Raw genomic sequence first — 17,814 nt, 5'->3', positions numbered from 1 at the left:
AGGCTCCACTGTTTTTAGCAGGACTACCCTCTTTAAGGGTCAGCCAACTGGTTTGCAATTTTTCCTTAGCTATGATGTCTAAGAGAGAAACACCTCTCTCTGTAATATGGTCTCTGATACCTTAGCAGGCTAACTCAAGGCTTCCAGCAAGCAGGAGTGTCAATTTGAGAGATTTTCTCAAGTGTGTCTCTGTGATTTTATATGTGATTGTTTTGGCTATATACATGGGGACCTTTTGCGTTCCCAGTGCCTGAGTAGGCCAGAAGGGGCATGACATCCCCGGAACTAAAGCTAAAAGCAGTTGTGAGCTGCCATCTCACTTCAGGGAACTGAAACAGATCCTCTGACAGAGCATCAAGGATTCTTCAACACCAAGCCACCTCTCAAGCACCTTCTATGTGGCCCTTGCTATGGTTCCATTAATCCAAGCAAGTCACAAAGCTAAGCATCTAAGCCCGATCCCAGCCAGGGAAAATAGACCACCTCTTCCGAGGAGGAACACAAACTTCCATCCTGACGTTGTGGATAAAGGGGGAGACCTGTATCCATTACGATGGCATCCAACTCACTCCTGCTTGAATGCTAGTAATTAGCCCCACATGGGGTGAGGCACCCCGAGTACAGTAATTACACAAATCCACACTTCTGCATTAGATAGTGTCTCTGCTTCTGTTACATGGAAAACTGATAGACGTCTATGTTTAAGCAGTAAATAGAAGTGTCCTGTGCATATAAAGTATATGTGGTCGATAGAAAGTGGAAGCGAGACTTAAACTACTCGACTGGATGATCTGAAGGAGTTATATTGTCCCTATCCCTCAGTATACTAAAAGATATCTGCAAAGAAATTCGATCAATGTGAAAGGGAGCTGCAACTGGTACTCGGTTAGGAGAATCCAGAGCTGTAACTAAGCACCTTCCAATTCACAGGAAAGCTCTTCACAATGAATTGTCCACCACAAATTATCAATCGGTGGATACTGAACATCCTTGCTTTTTAAGCCTACCAAGCGTACTGATGTTGACAAACCTGGGCATGAAAGCGTCATTTTGTTTCTCTGTAATCATTCCTTTCCTTGAGACTATTGGTAGGAAAGCAAGAACAACAAACAAACAAGAAAAAAGACCAGGTTTTGTTCAGAGCCCCAAGACAGCATCATCTCTTTTGTTTGCTGCCGTCTCTTAAGCATCAGGAGGGTAAAAAATTCAAAGGACTCTTCCTCTGAATTGGAAAGGGAATAACATTTGAAATGTAAGACATACGCAATTTAATAAAAATGGAATAAAAGGGAAAGAAAGAAAGAAACTAGAGTCCAGGAGAGTCCATCTTTCTGTGATGCCACTAAGGCTGACACCTTCTTTAGGGACAGCTTTCTGTGTAGGCCTTTATTTTGTTTGTCAGATGCCCCTTGTTATATCCACACCCACCTAGATTTCAAGCTTCTGCAGGGGAGTCCCTGTCCAGTACATTTGTAGAGCCTCAGGATCTAGAGGTAGTGTTGAAGGAAGGGCCATATACTTCCTTCCCTTCCCTTCCCTTCCCTTCCCTTCCCTTCCCTTCCCTTCCCTTCCCTTCCCTTCCCTTCCCTTCCCTTCCCTTCCCTCCTCTCCCCTTCCCTTCCCTTCCCTCCTCTCCCCTTCCCTTCCCTTCCCTTCCCTTCCCTTCCCTCCTCTCCCCTTCCCTTCCCTCCTCTCCCCTTCCCTTCCCTCCTCTCCCCTTCCCTTCCCTCTTCTCCCCTTCCCTTCCCTCCTCTCCCCTTCCCTTCCCTCCTCTCCCCTTCCCTTCCCTTCCCTCTTCTCCCCTTCCCTTCCCCTTCCCTTCCCTTCCCTTCCCTCCTCTCCCCTTCCCTTCCCTTCCCTCCTCTCCCCTTCCCTTCCCTTCCCTCCTCTCCCCTTCCCTTCCCTTCCCTCCTCTCCCCTTCCCTTCCCTTCCCCTTCCCTTCCCTCTTCTCCCCTTCCCTTCCCTCCTCTCCACTTCCCTCCTCTCCCCTTCCCTTCCCTTCCCTCCTCTCCCCTTCCCTCCTCTCCCCCTTCTCTTCCCTTCCCTTCCCTTCCCCTTCCCTTCCCTTCCCCCCTTCCCTTCCCTCCTCTCCCCTTCCCTTCCCTCCTCTCCCCTTCCCTTCCATTCCCTTCCTTACCCTTTCATACCCTACCCTCTCTTCTTTTTCTTTCTGATTTTTTCTTCCTTTCTTTCCTTCCTTCCTTCATTATTTTCTTTCCACCTCAAATGCGGCCTCACTCAAGGTTCCCCCATTCACATAGTCCCTCCCCGTTTCCCCCAATTCCTCTCTTCTGAGAATCCCCCATGGATATGCCCCAGCCTGGCACACCAAGTCTATATAGGATTAGGCACATCCTCTCCCACCGGGGCCAGACAAAGCAGACTCTTGGGCTGGGAAAGGTTACCAGAGCTTTAGGAAAAGTCCCTGCTCCAGTTCTTGGGGGACCCACATGAAAACTGGGCTGAACATCTGCTACATATGGCCTTGGTCCAGTTCATGTAAGCTCTTTGGTTGGTAGTTCAGTCTCCGAGTCTGCCCAAGTGTCCAGGTTAGTTGGCTCTATTGTTTTTTTCTGTGAAGTTCCTATCTTCTTCAGTGCCTTCAATAATGAAGAACCAAGTCTCAAGGTTTACTGAACAACTGCTCACAAGATTGTCATTTAAGGGACATTATATAATGTCTGATCCCCCCCAAAATGTGTAAAACAGTATAAAAGTTGCCCTGAGACTACACTCATTCTTCTTAAAGATAATAAGAGAAGATTGTTTTCTTATTTTCAATAAACAGAAATGAAGGACGTTCCTCTGAGTTACAAATTTGAGAATTTGACACTCTCTCTCTGACTGCCACAATTAATAGTTTTAGTTCATGGAGATATTTTTCTACCACTTGATAAGTGAATTATTTTAAACTTAAGGTCTTCTTTTCTCATAGCTAATCTGCCTAAAATTATGTTGTTTTTTATTATTTGTTTGAATGAATATTCTTTTAATATTTTACTCCCACATAGTTTAATAGACTTCTAAAAGCTGTCATTTAAAAATTCATCCTGCATGTGCAAACATCTGGCTTACCCACTTAACATTTTGAAATAACTAGTAATTATCTAGACTCTGTTTGGCATGATATTGGGTGACAACTTCACACTCCAGCCTCACTCCCAAGCCTGCTCACTGTTTGTTACTGAACAGAACTCATTCAGTGGGAACTTTGAAGTTTAATTGAAAATGGCACTTTGCCTTCCAAAATTCATAATTAATTGCTTGATACTGCTTAGTCACATGTTGAATAAAATTGAAAATATGAAATATGAAAATGGGCCTAGCTATTTAACAGCAAAAAGAAAATTTTACAATTCAAAGTCTGGGATTGTGGCACCTTGCATGTAAAATTGCTAAGTAAAAATATATGGTAGATAGATAATGGTGATAATGATGATGATGATGATGATAGATGATAGACAGATGATAATGAAAGATTATAGATATAGATATAGACAGAAAGATATAAATATATAATGGCAAATATCAAAGAAGGAGAAAGTTAATCAATAATTAATGAGTCAGCTGATGAGGTCCGGGCATAGATGAAGCCATCTTCTTAGTGACATGTCCACATCAACCCATGGGATGGACTTTCACCGGGATGAATTTGCCTAGTTCAGCAAGACTCAGTTTGCAAAGTTCTGCTTGCAGATGTTCCCATTTGAGACATAGACTGGGTGGTGGTGGTCAAACATGTTTTTGCTTACCCAGAACCTGTAGGAAGTGGGTTCTGTACAATAGGATGTGAAGAGAGGTACTGTGTCCTTACTTCCAGCTTCCCCCCATCCCCCATTCTCAGTAACCTTGGAAACCTGTTACTGAGCACAAAAACAAATGATGAAAAGGGTAGATGAGGGCCATCAGGTAATGATGAATTCACACCATAGATTTCTTTTTTTTTTTTTATTAACTTGAGTATTTCTTATATACATTTCGAGTGTTATTCCCTTTCCCGGTTTCCGGGCAAACATCCCCCTCCCCCCTCCCCTTCCTTATGGGTGTTCCCCTCCCAACCCTCCCCCCATTGCCGCCCTCCCCCCAACAGTCCAGTTCACTGTGGGTTCAGTCTTAGCAGGACCCAGGGCTTCCCCTTCCACTGGTGCTCTTACTAGGATATTCATTGCTACCTATGGGGTCAGAGTCCAGGGTCAGTCCATGTATAGTCTTTAGGTAGTGGCTTAGTCCCTGGAAGCTCTGGTTGCTTGGCATTGTTGTACTTTTGGGGTCTCGAGCCCCTTCAAGCTCTTCCAGTTCATTCTCTGATTCCTTCAATAGAGGACCTATTCTCAGTTCAGTGGTTTGCTGCTGGCATTCGCCTCTGTATTTGCTGTATTCTGGCTGTGTCTCTCAGGCATAGATTTCTAATGGAAGTCTTCTAGAATATGTTGTGTTAACCAAGTGAGATTAGGAGTTTATCTGGTGAAGCAGCTACCAAAACCTTAACTAAAATATGGCTAGAAAATATAGCTGGAGAAGTTCATTGGTAAAGGAGTTACAAGGGAGAGCAATAGACAACAGAAGTTTTGAACAGCTCACCCTTTCGACAAATATCACATTTTTGCTGTTTATTGTTGATACCCTTGGAAGTAAAGGTAACCGGATAAACAAAACCTGCTTCCAGTTGACATAGACCCTGGAACCTGACTGAGGGAAGGGGAATCACGTGATATGTAAGTGACAAGTGTATGCTATGAAAGATATCAAGAAGGGAGTGAGTTCTGTTGGCAGAGTGCGATGGGTAAGACAGATGAGCATCTGTACGAAAACTGTGCCTATGTGGAACCCATGTGAAACTTACTTTCTTTTTTTTCTTCTTCCGTTTTTTCTTTATTAACTTGAGTATTTCTTATTTACATTTCGAATGTTATTCCCTTTCCCGGTTTCCGAGCCAACATCCCCCTAACTCTTTCCCCTCCCCTTCTATATGGGTGTTCCCCTCCCCATCCTTCCCCCATTACCGCCCTCCCCCAACAATCACGTTCACTGGGGGTTCAGTCTTAGCAGGACCCAGGACTTCCCCTTACACTGGTGCTCTTACTACGATATTCATTGCTACTTATGAGGTTGGAGCCCAGGGTCAGTCCATGTATAGTCTTTGGGTAGTGGCTTAGTCCCTGGAAGCTCTGGTTGCTTGGCATTGTTGTTCATACGGGGTCTCAAGCCCCTTTGAGCTCTTCCAGTTCTTTCTCTGATTCCTTCAACGGGGGTCCCGTTCTCAGTTCAGTGGTTTGCTGCTGGCATTCGCCTATGTATCTGCTGTATTCTGGCTGTGTCTCTCAGGAAAGATCTACATTCGGTTCCTGTCAGCCTGCACTTCTTTGCTTCATCCATCTTGTTTAATTGGGTGGCTATATATGTATGGGCCACATGTGGGGCAGGCTCTGAATGGGTGTTCCTTCTGTCTCTGTTTTAATCTTTGCCTCTCTATTCCCTACCAAGGGTATTCTTGTTCCCCTTTTAAAGAAGGAGTGAAGCATTCGCATTTTGATCATCAGTCTTGAGTTTCATGTGTTCTGTGCATCTACGGTAATTCAAGCATTTGGGCTAATAGCCATTTATCAATGAGTGCATACCATGTGTGTTTTTCTGTGATTGGGTTACCTCACTAAGGATAATATTTTCTAGTTCACTCCATTTGCCTATGAATTTCATAAAGTCATTGTTTTTGATAGCTGAGTAATATTCCATTGTGTAGATGTACCACATTTTCTGTATCCATTCCTCTGTTGAAGGCATCTGGGTTCTTTCCAGCTTCTGGCTATTATAAATAAGGCTGCTATGAACATAGTGGAGCACGTGTCTTTTTTATATGTTGGGGCATCTGTCTGTTAGAAACTTACTTTCTAACAGACGCAGTGGCAAGAAAAAGGCATACTCTGTCAGGTTATGGGTGAGAGAATGGGGAAGTTTAGGAAAGAAGACTTAACTTTTAGAAGCTCTCAGAAACTCTAAAACAAACAACCTAGAACTTGGGGTTTTATGAAGATAATTATACTTTTGGTAATATGAAAAGATGTGATTATATAGAATGCAAAAAAAAATCTTATACGCAAAGCAGTAAAGAGAAACCAACAGAACTGAAGTTTAAAACAGAAATGTTTACATTCAACTTTTGCCCATCACATGAAAGAAATCTAAAAACTATGTAGAACTGTAGGGTAGAACAGTTCAAAGGAAATTTTAATTAGAATTCAGAATGACATTAAAAATAATAGTGCTGTGATGGGGACACATTAGTCACAGTTTCTACCCAACAAAGGAAAAGAATTAAGGTCAGACGCAAAGGAGGGAGACAAGTCACACTTAATATTCATGTCCACCTGCTTTAAGAAAGCTGGATATATAAAAACACGCTCTAACAATTTAGATGACAGGAAATGATGTGTGTGTGTGTGTGTGTGTGTGTGTGTGTGTGTGTGTGTGTGCGTGCACGCGCTAAAATGAAAGGATTCATTACTCTCAAAGATTTGTTTCAGGTTTACTTAGAGTACAGAATTCAGCGGGTGCTCCTCCCAAATAAAACTTTGCCAAGACACAGACTTTTCTGAACCCAAAGGGCAGGTTCTTTGCATGAAATGCTTAATGAGAAACTAGGAAAAGCTGTAAGCAGGAGCATATTCCAGAATTAATCACAAGTTTCATTTCATGAGCAGACAGTAATGGTAGAAAGGTATTTTCTACAGAGCGACAGAATATGATGAAAAAACTATTATGGAATCTCTCTCTCTCTCTCTCTCTCTCTCTCTCTCTGTCTGTGGTGTCTGTCTGTCTGTCTGTCTGTCTCTCTCTCTCTCTCTCTCTCTCTCTGTGTCTGTGTCTCTGTGTCTCTGTGTCTCTGTGTGTTGTGTGTGTGTTCCATAACTGTTTCTGTGAACAATTTTAGGGACATTGAGAGGAAATGAGATATGAGGAAAAAAAGAAGAAAGCAAAGGCCTAAGAGAGAATTTCCATTTTCAAATGCAATGAGAAGACACTGGTAGGGTTTATTTAGTAAGCTGATGTGTTCCATTTCAAGAACATCCTACAACCTTGAGGACAGAGTTTGAAAGACGAAGAGAGGAGACAGGAAAAGTATTAAGGATATATTGCATAAATCCACACTAATCAAACCATCACAAAGATATGGGCAGAGGTCATTATGCTGAGAAAGGGAGCAGTGGAATGGGAAAGTGGTAACTGGACCTCATACAATTTATTGATATGAACAAGGAAGGAAGAATTGGGGTAAGTCCTTGACATTACTCAGAATTCACACAGAAAGAAAGACACACACACACACACACACACACACACACACACACACCAAACAACAACAACAACAAAATGTATAAACTTAGGGTAAAACTCATGTCTGAAATTTTTCCAAATTATACAGAAAAACAAATCATCATCACAGGAAAGACATGTGGTTACGGATCCAAGACAACATAATAGACATCTTTAGAAAACCATTACATGTCTGCCTTGCTTGTCTTTCAAGTGATGAGTAGAATTCAGATGAAAAAGTTAGCAGGCAATGGATTCAAAAGCCTTCTCGGCAGTCAGAACTACAGAAGTGGCTTGAGATAAAGGAAGACTTAGCCCAATCAAAGCACACTGGAGCCTGTTGATTTGTGCATCCATTTAATTTTATGACAGTGTATGGGTAATATTTTGGAGGGCTTCCTTGTAGCAGATGGTACCTGTTAAATGAGTATTAGCCCCATCAAAATAATTTCTATGGAGTATAATGTGTTATCATGATGCTTCTATTGCTCAGATATTTGGGAATGTGTGTTCTATGAGGTTTACTTCCAGAGCCAAAAACAAGGTCTCAGAGTGGCATAGTCATATCCATTGCAGAGGAAGCTGAATTCTGTCATCAGGATTATGTGGTATTCTCATAATTCTGTGGGAGTGTGATTATGTGGGAGTGTGTATTCAGTATATTATGTTTTTCACATACACAGAAAAGTTCAGATGTAACAGAATTTCTGTATAGCGTGATAGACAGGTTAATGGTGGACAGGTTAATGGTATGGGTTGAATATTTTATAAATAAGGAGATGTATATAAAAAACCCAGTCCACATTGTTCTCAGAGGCCATTTTCTGCAGGTCTTTCTGCTCAGTGCAGGAATAAACGATATGTTCAAACTGATGGCTGCTTTTAAATCTTCCTCGAGGTGGCATGACTTACTCTTGATCTCTGCTTCTTAATGTAGCATGTTACCCAATTTGGATCAGGGAAGGGACAGATTTCAGAAAAACCCTTTCAGAACCTCTTTAATTTCAATTTCTTTTTTAGATTAAAATATTAGCTACAGTTCTCAAATTTAATTGTTCATTTGAATGTTCCAAACGTATAACCTTTTCAAAGATTCTGTGCATTATGGTGTCAATGGATGACTGCACCCAACATTTTTTTGACACATTTTACTCCTGGGATGGAAAAATCATTCACTTTGCTTTTTTGTCATGAACATCTTTTGACACATACAATGTTTCACTTGTGCATTGTTCAGTCATACATGAAAAAAAAGAGAGCAGAATTATTTGCTTTTAAGTATCAACACTAGTTTACACGTTGTCACAGAGAAGATATGATTCTGTCTATTCTAATGATGACACAGAAAGCCAGATGTGGAATCAGCCACCTTGCTAGATGAAACAGAAATCTTTATTATCCTTTGGGCAATCTTTTTAATTGCACATATCCTGGATTTTACTTCACAGCATAAAGCATGTATTTATTACCCTTTTGTCATACTTGATTTCATAAAGATTTTACTTCCTTGCAGACGACCTTTAAAGAGAATGGAAGCATAATGCTGTTAAAATGAGTCCGAGAACAATCCCTCTCCAGGCATTGATTCATTGGAAATTCTCCTTCCTTCCCCAAACAAATACCACCTACTCAGGAGACTCTCCCCACTGCACTGACATCGTGACATGCTGATGCCATCTGGAGGCAAGATTTCCTTTTTGAATGCTGTCAAAGGCTAGGCTCTTCTTCCAAACAGGATGGGAATTAAAATGGATGGCATTGGGATAAGAGTATCTCAGTCATGGGCCTCAATGGTACTCTGTAATGTACAGAATTGACTCTGAAATGGATTCCTAAGGCAGTCTATAGGTGAATCTTTCTTGGACTTTTAAGTTAAACAATGTATTCACCTATGACAAATGAACAAATGGAAGAAAAAATGAAACACTACTAGGATGTAGGAAGGACAGTCAAAATACTGTTTTACTTTCATTGTTAACACAAATGTATTTGTTTGATACAACTCAAAATGAATTTAAAATTCATTAAGTTGTCTTCTACTTTAAAAACAAGCAAAGCAAGTTTGGGATACATTATACTGTTGCTTTTTAATGCTGCTCCTGAAAGAAATAAACAAATTCCAAACATAAAAATTAAGACTAGGTATAACTTTGTTTCACATAGGATCTATTGGCACGGAAGAGACGATTAGACAGTTAAAAGTGTGCTGTTCTACCGGAGGCCTGGTTTTGATTCCCAGTACCCACATTTTGACTCAGAAACATTTGTAACTCAAGTTCCAGAGGGTCCAACACTCTTTTCTTGCCTCTGCAACCATTGCATGCACATGTTAACAAAGCAAGCATGCAGGCAAAACAGCCACAGCCATACGCATAAAAGTAAGTACATGACTAAACACGGAAAAGTTGAACCTGTCTTCGAACACAAACTAGATATTTAAATGTAGTTTAAAAAAATCAATTGCATTCCAATATGGCCTCCCAGAGAAAAAAGGATCTAGGATGGGTGCAAACAAGAAACTTTGAAACAGAAAACAGAACAAAATAAAATGAAAATGAGGAGGAGGAGAAAGGACAAAGGATGAGGTGACAGTGAGGGGAACACAAGAAACATCGTACAGTGAGATAAAACTGTATCAATGGAAGGGCAAGAGAAAGGAAAAGGAGGTGGAGACTGCCAGGGTTACTTCTTTCCTTAGCAGACAGAGAACTGAGGTGCCTTGCTTTTAGATGACTTTTCCATGTATATTGTATATAGAGTGAGATCAAGAAGGGTTGAGTTATTCCTCTCTGAGATTCAAATTGATTAGATAAGAAAGAAAAGTGTGCTAGCTGAGCCTTGATCTCTTTTTCCAAGGTATGTGATACAATAGCCATGGGTGGGCTTTATTCTTGCTAGTGTTTCTGTGTCTGGTCTGGCAACATGGAGAATTCTCCTTCTACCAGTTGAGTTCTAACTTCCCACTCAGATGTGTTCCACCAGTCATGCGGGGGCTGGGAAATCCATAAATACGGTGGGTTTCCACCACATGACTCCACTGCTTTGGTTATCATTCTCAAACATATCGAGCAGAAGATGGTACAAGGTGTCTCTAATCTGTCATTTCCACCCTTGGTCAAACATCACTCTTTAATCTTCTACGCTCTCTACAATACACCCCAAAGCTAAACTTCTCCTGAGTATCAACACACTGATGGTTATTCCTCCATTTATAACTGAGAGCATTCTGTTGTGATCTGATTTTCTACATTTTCATATTCAGAAATTACATATTTTACTTACATTCCTAAGTCTCTTTGTCAATTTCATCTGCCCTAATTACTTCAGATTATATCATCAATGCTTATTCCTTTGGTCTCGTGTTCTGTGTCCCTAATAGCACATTGTAATCGAAACAAAATAAGGGCATCAATGTCATAGCCCCTCCCTTGTGAATCCGATAACCTTTGAAATGCCCATAAAAACCAACTACAAATATTAAAATGTGTATTCACAAACCCACATAAATTTTCCCGTAGTGATGCTGAGAGCTCTTTGCTATGATTTACTGTTTCGCGACTGATCTGTGAGAAACTGTCTGTCATTTAGGTACTGACTTGACTGTAACAGAGCTAATGTTTGTCATTACGAGGCAGATGGAGCAATACACTCATAGAGATGAACACAGTGTTACAGCAACGGTCATCATTTTTATCAAACGTAATTACAATATTACTCGATGATGTTGGGCTGAGGAGAAATTTTGCTTTTGTTGTTGTTAATTGTGTGTGTGTGTGTATGTGTGTGTGTGTGTGTGTGTGCCATAAAACTTTTTTTAATTGTAATTTAATTATTAGATATCATAGCAACTCTTCAGTGTTAGTCCAAGGAAAAGCAAGCTAATTCTTCAGATGTCTGCCAAATGAAAACAGCCTTTAGTGTATGTAAGAGTTCTGAATCCTAAACTCCACGAACTGGATTTAAAACATTCAGAATGCCCTCAGACTGAGACTGCCCTTGCCATTCTGCCTCGTGAGTATGTGTCGCTATTCTTGTCTTACGAACATATTAACAGACCCAACACAAGTCATAGAAGGAACAGCTGGCCTGTCGGTTTGCTCGTAACAGCCGACATTAAGAAAATTGTTGAAGTAAGGTTAAAAGAGCGTATCCCAGGTACTGGCCTGACAGACTACAATTGGATGCTATGTCTAAAAGCCAAATGTGGGCGTCTGATCATTAGAAATAATTTTATTTTATTAAACAAAGGTCACACTGAACCTTTGCCACTGAAACTGGTGCCTCTGATTTAAAGAGAGAGAGAGAGAGAGAGAGAGAGAGAGAGAGAGAGAGAGAGGATAAGAAGAGATTCAGAAAGATTTTTTTTTTAATAGGACAGCAAACAGATATGGAGGATCAGTATTTGAAGGAGATGGTAACACCATTAGCAGAAAGCCAGTAAAGTACAGTGTGGGCGCGAACATAGATCCCCATCCTTAGGGTGACTGAGGTAGTAGAGAAGGAACATATCCTTGTGTCCCACTGGACACAACATCTAATGGAAATTTAATTTCCCAGCCTCTTTCAGTATGGAAGTATGCTGCCAGCTTTTATATTTGAACCAGCATTTGACTAAACCACTCCCTTCTCAACAGTCTGTACCCAATGGCTGTACTGTGTCTGAAACCGGAGCCTTGAAGATGAGAAATCTGAGGCCAGTCAGCCCACTGCAGTTTCCTCTCCGGGGACTTGCCATATCTAATGCTCCAATTATATTTTATTTTATTTGAAATCCACTACTTTGCAAAACCATTTTGCTTCTAATTCATCAGTGCTCTCTGTAGTTTTTCCTGGGTATGTTAAACTGTTTTCATTGGTATTTCGGATGTGCTTTCAGATTGTGTTGCTTTGTTAGAAGAATTGCTATACTTCAAATTCTTTCTTTCTGCCTACAACACACAGCTCAGATCCTACTTATCAAATCCAATATGGTTTTTAGTAGCGACATATTTTATCTCTATGTCTAATTTATATTTAATTTCCACAAAAACTCATTTTGCTTCAGCTTTTGAGGGCCCCATATTATTCCCTTCATTGTGTAGCATCCCTTCATCTGTAGCATTTGTGTGTGTGTGTGTGTGTGTGTATGTGTGTGTGTGTGTGTGTGTGTGTGTGTGTGTGTGTGTTTGAATTTAATAATGGAAAGTAATACTTCTTTTTAAAATCTCAAAACAACACATAATCACCTATTTTACAGAAACAGGATACGTAGAAGCATGCTATTAGATTTGAACTGTTTCTTTGTTCCTTTGTTTTATATCATGCATTGCTTATAATTGCTAGCAATTATTCTTTTTGTCTTTACGTGGGTTTTAAAGGAAGGTTTTTCTAGTCCCTGTTCTGGGGAAGCATATATAGGAAGAGGGTTTTCTGGACTCTTTTCTTTAACTGTTATCAAATAGTTGGCCCTTCAGGCTTCCTACCTAGGTCCTGAGATTTGAGGGCAGCACCTGTGCCTCTCTACTCCTAACTTCAAGTGCATTAAAGTCTTCATCCTCCTAGCCACATTCACACACTCTTTATTTCGCAGATAGAGGTTTCATGTGTTTCCTAGGATTTGTTGTCGTTGTTTATGCTTTAGGGTGGTTTTCATGCAGATAAAGGATGAAGGATAAAATGGTATCTTTCAATTCTCAATTTTATAGCAAAAGCATTTCCCCACCTTTGCTTAGTAAATTAAAGACTCACCACCTGTGTTAGAATCAGCTCTCAAAGCTGTTTGTCTTCTGACTATTCACACGCCCGTCGTCTTTGACTTTCTGTAATAATTTTATTACTTCTAATTTTGTGTTTTGTGTATTACATGTATGTATATGTATTCATGCATGTGCATGAGGGTGAACACAGAACCCAGGAGTGGGTGTCAGATGTCCTGAATCTGGAGTTAGAGGCAGTTTTAAACTGCTGGACTTGGCTGCCAGAGTTCTCTGCAAAAGGAGTTTATGCTTCCAACCACAGAGCCTAATCTCCACCTTCGTCACTCTCAAGAAATTTTCAGTGGCCACCTTCTTCCAACCAAAGAGCAAGTCTGTTATTACTGTGATGTCATGTCACCTTTGCAGGGTTTTGCCAAAAAGATGAAGTCAACATTTACCTTTTTTGGGGAAATGTATCTATCCATGTTCTAAGATTTGCATGTTTGCTCTACCTTTCTTTATTTCTCTTAAGAAATACTTCACAAAATATTTTCCTAAAGTATTTCATTCACGTGGATATGATTTTTCATCATATTGTAACAAAAGCCTTCTTCCAAGGAGTCTCATTCCCAATTAGCTCTTTGGAGTTTCTTCAGGAGAATATTTTATGGATACTTTATGTGCTATCAATAATATCATCGTCTACCAAGTGCTATTGATATTTAGTGTCCAGGACTCTAGATAATTTAGTTATTAAATCAGTCTCGCAATCAATATACTTTACCATTTTCTTCATGGTCAGTGATCTAACGCCACATTACGCCATGCTAATCTCCTACCATTTTCCATATTCTCATCTGCAGTCCAAGTCTGTTCTACATGTACTTCCTGCTTACCCCCAATTTTGCCTTAATGCTTATTATTTTATGCTTGTTATTTTATACATCTATCTGCTTTTACAAGCAAGCCACCTTTCATAGTGCAGTTCTAACGGTACCTCAACTGTGAAGATGCGTCCATTATTCTCCCAATATCTGAGAGACGTTAGAGTTCAATGCTAACATTTCACAGTTTAAAAATCCCTTTGCTTTTCACCCTCACATTCATTAGGAATGGAGAGAAGAGGGCTCTGTCATAAACCCGAGTTTGTTTTATAGACATAAAGATTTGGCATAGGTCTGCCTGTTTCTACCTCTTTGTGTTGTTATCCAAGCATACCTTGGATAACATGGTTATTACTAAAGCTGCAAATGCTGACAACACTGTGGCTTCCCGTCTGAGTTACTAATGGAGGAAAGCTAATAGTGCTCACAAGGAGCCTATTTCACACTAGGAAGGTGTTAATAGATAAAAACTGTGCAATTTGCTGAAATCAGTATGATATCTTTATTATACACTGTGAGCTCAATTGGGCCAAATCTGACACTCTAAATTGCTATAATTTGGAGCTCTCTGGTTTTATTATTAAATATAAGCCTAAAATTGTATATATATGCAATAGGAAAAGATAAGTTTCCTAATATTTTCTAGTAATTAGTTATAATTATAAGTGGTACTCGCAGTATCATTACCTTCGTTGGAAACTAACTGACAGAGGCAGCTTTTCAAAATGGCTAGAGCAGAAGGCACAGCGGAACCAGCTTGATAACACCTAGAGATGGAGAGGTCAGAGTACGCTCAGGGCAGTGGCAAGCATACGTTAGCAGCATCAGGAAAAGCTAGAGATAAGATTAGAAAGATAGGTTTGGTTCCAATTATGAAAGCCTTTGAGTGGCAGGCTGAGGAAATTGTATTGTACTCTGCAAGCAACGAGGAGATATTAAAGGTTAAGACAGGAGAGCGAGAGAAGAGCAGCAGTTTCCAAACTCTCGAAGCAACGAGGCATCAAAAATCCAAAAGCTAATAATGAAGGTAGAAAAGCCATTCAGGAAGCAATTGTGTGTCAGAAAACATTATAAATATATACCCCAAAACACATGCCTGTAAAGGGGATGGGTGTTGTTTTGTTTTGTTGGTTTTGTCACTCTTGGTTTAAGGTGTGGTGTGACTGATGACTGCAGAGGCTCTCACTCAATATAGGTGGGGAATTGTATCAACCACGCATTGCTTTGCTTCACTCCTATAACCCAAATACCCATACTTTAAATTTCTAAAAATTGTTTTGTAAGAAATCAGGTAAACCTACCATCAGCTAATGGTCAAAGAAGCAATCACTTGACTTATGTGTAATCTGAGCCACCCGCACTATGATAAAGGAATGACTGATGGCAACAGAGAGAGTGATGGGCAGCCTGCAGTTTCCACTCTCTGGTCCTTCATAGAACCGACTTGCTAGTCTGATTGCTCTATGTGTCTGGTGGGGCCCTGGACAAGCCATCCTAGAGACATCTCACGTTTTCTGGCTAGTTCGTGCCTCTTTAAATTTCTGGAGCCTACTTCCAGTCAGCACTAGGGCAACTGCTGCTCTTGAGGCCACTGCTCCCCTGACATCTAGGATTGGCCATTGGGCATGGCCGCCTCTATCACTGCTGTAGTTACCTGTGAACATAAGTCAAAGAGCACATGGATATATGGGTGAAACAGAGGAACATCCATGACCAGAAAACTGTATGATAAGAAGGCATGTTGTCTAAGCCGTGTTTGCAGCACTCCTTCATAATGTAATGCCCACTTCGCCCCACCCACCCTAGAATGTTCCTACTTTAAAGCAGTACAGCAAAGACTTTGGTGAAATTCCCAATGACACAGAACAATATTAATAGTTCTGTGAACACCTTTCAAAACTAATTATAAAAATATAAAAACCAGTGTGTGTGTGTGTGTGTGTGTGTGTGTGTGTGTGTGTGTGTGTGGTCAAAAGACGTGTAATTGTCACTGGTACAACTTCATGTTCTATCAAATGACCTAGCGAAATGGACGCTTTATGACAAAGCCCCAGGAGCTGCAGTGTTTTCCCCCTCCCTGCAAAATGAAGACATAAACAAAGCACTCTCGTCGAGCCTGGGCTGACAGCTAGGCTGTACTTTATTGCCATGAGCAGGCAGAGAGTTTCAGCCGTGTGCAGTCATTGGAAAACAGAATGCACATCGTGATTTGGTACTAAGAGATGATCTTGGCTCATGTCATTGCATGCTTAAAGTGTGAAGTAGGCACGGGAGATTTGAATCTTTTCCCCACTTCCCCACTGTTGGACAGGCAGTGAAACTGGACACTCCTGAGGTCTGCATGCAGCCTCACTAGGAGCATCTTGGCTAAAACTACAATTTGAATAAGCAGCACTAAACACATGACATACAGGCCACCAGCCACACATGTCAGAAGGCTCTGGACCCAGTAGAATAACTCCTCTAGCATTTCTTTAGTTGTGCTTAATGTTCCTTTTGAAACACTTTTGTAGAGCTCTAAAGGGAACAGCTAGATTGAATGGCATCTGACAAGCATGTTCACGGCACACTGGATCTGCATACAGTGCAAGAGATTAAGTGGACTGTGCCTTATCCAATGGCCATGGCTGGAAATCTGAGAAAAAAAGGCGGCATTACTAGACAGAGGGAAGTGAACACAAAATTCCTAATGGGATGCTTTCACTCAAAAGAGATAGACGTTCAAACTCCTCAGAGAGAGTTATTAACCCGTTTGTTGTCTCTCTAGAAGGAGATACCGTAATTCAAAGAAGTGTAAAGCCTAAGTCTATTCTTCAGAATTTGTATAACATATAACGTATTTATTGATTAATAATCTTCCCACATCCGGAGGTATCTGGGTAGAGTAGAAGGAACATTGGTATTGAAGAGGAACAGTAAGAATTCTGGCTACTCCACTCACTTTAGGTAGAGTCCCTGGCAAGTCACCTGGCCTCTCTCAGCTTCATGTCTTTCACCTGGACTTAAAACCATTGTTGAGAGTCAGTAATATGCTAATATTTAAATAAAGAAGCTATAATGTCATTTACAGTTAGTCTATTATTTGATCTTCTGAAAAATTTGTTTTTTGTTTATTTTGCTTTGTTTTGTTTTTTTCTGTCATGTGTCTATTCAAAAATAGAAGAAGCAACTGAAATTGAGCCTTTCACAGCTTCTCCACACTCCCTTGACAACCTACACACACACAGACACACACACACACACACACACTCACACACACACATACACACATGCACACGCACACGTACACACACTGTAACACTAAGATTAGTGACTTAAAATGGCTATAAAATATACCACCTGGTAAGGAGTAAGCAGATTAGCCCTGGGTTTCTCATAAGTTCACCAAGTGGCCACATGTGTTTATTATATTAATTATTACATTATGTATCATTATATATAATATTATTACTATACTAATATGTTAATTGAATTATTGTGATCTCTCAGTACAGAAGAAGGAATGTTTTAGCTAAATATCAATGCACTCACTGAGCTCTACAACATAGGCAGAGGACTATGGTCAGATACCAAGATGAGTGGAAACAGGTCACAAAAGTCTCCTCTGCCTGAAATAAATGCAGAGCCGAATGTCAGCAGGATACATAGTGAGGAAGTAGTGTTCAGACATGGCAAACAAAGGATGTATAGTCAAGGTGTCCAAAAGAGTGGAAGAAAAGTTTGGCGGAAAATGCAAAGAGCAAAAAGGAGACTAGCTAAAAGTGAAGGGACAAGGTTGTTTGGAGTGGCTGCCAAACACATTATTAATTATGAAAGTTCACCATCTTGGCCCTAGAACAATACTCTACTCACTGGAAAGACATAGGGTTTTGAAGATAGAATTAAGCACAGCTACAGACGTTTCAAACATAGGACGCTGAACACAGGAAATTGTTTATCCAGG

This window comes from Rattus norvegicus, chromosome 20 (assembly GCF_036323735.1).
Source record: "Rattus norvegicus strain BN/NHsdMcwi chromosome 20, GRCr8, whole genome shotgun sequence".
Lineage (NCBI taxonomy): Eukaryota > Metazoa > Chordata > Mammalia > Rodentia > Muridae > Rattus > Rattus norvegicus.
The sequence above is the reverse complement of the archived record's forward strand: the minus strand, read 5'-3'. Positions refer to the sequence as shown.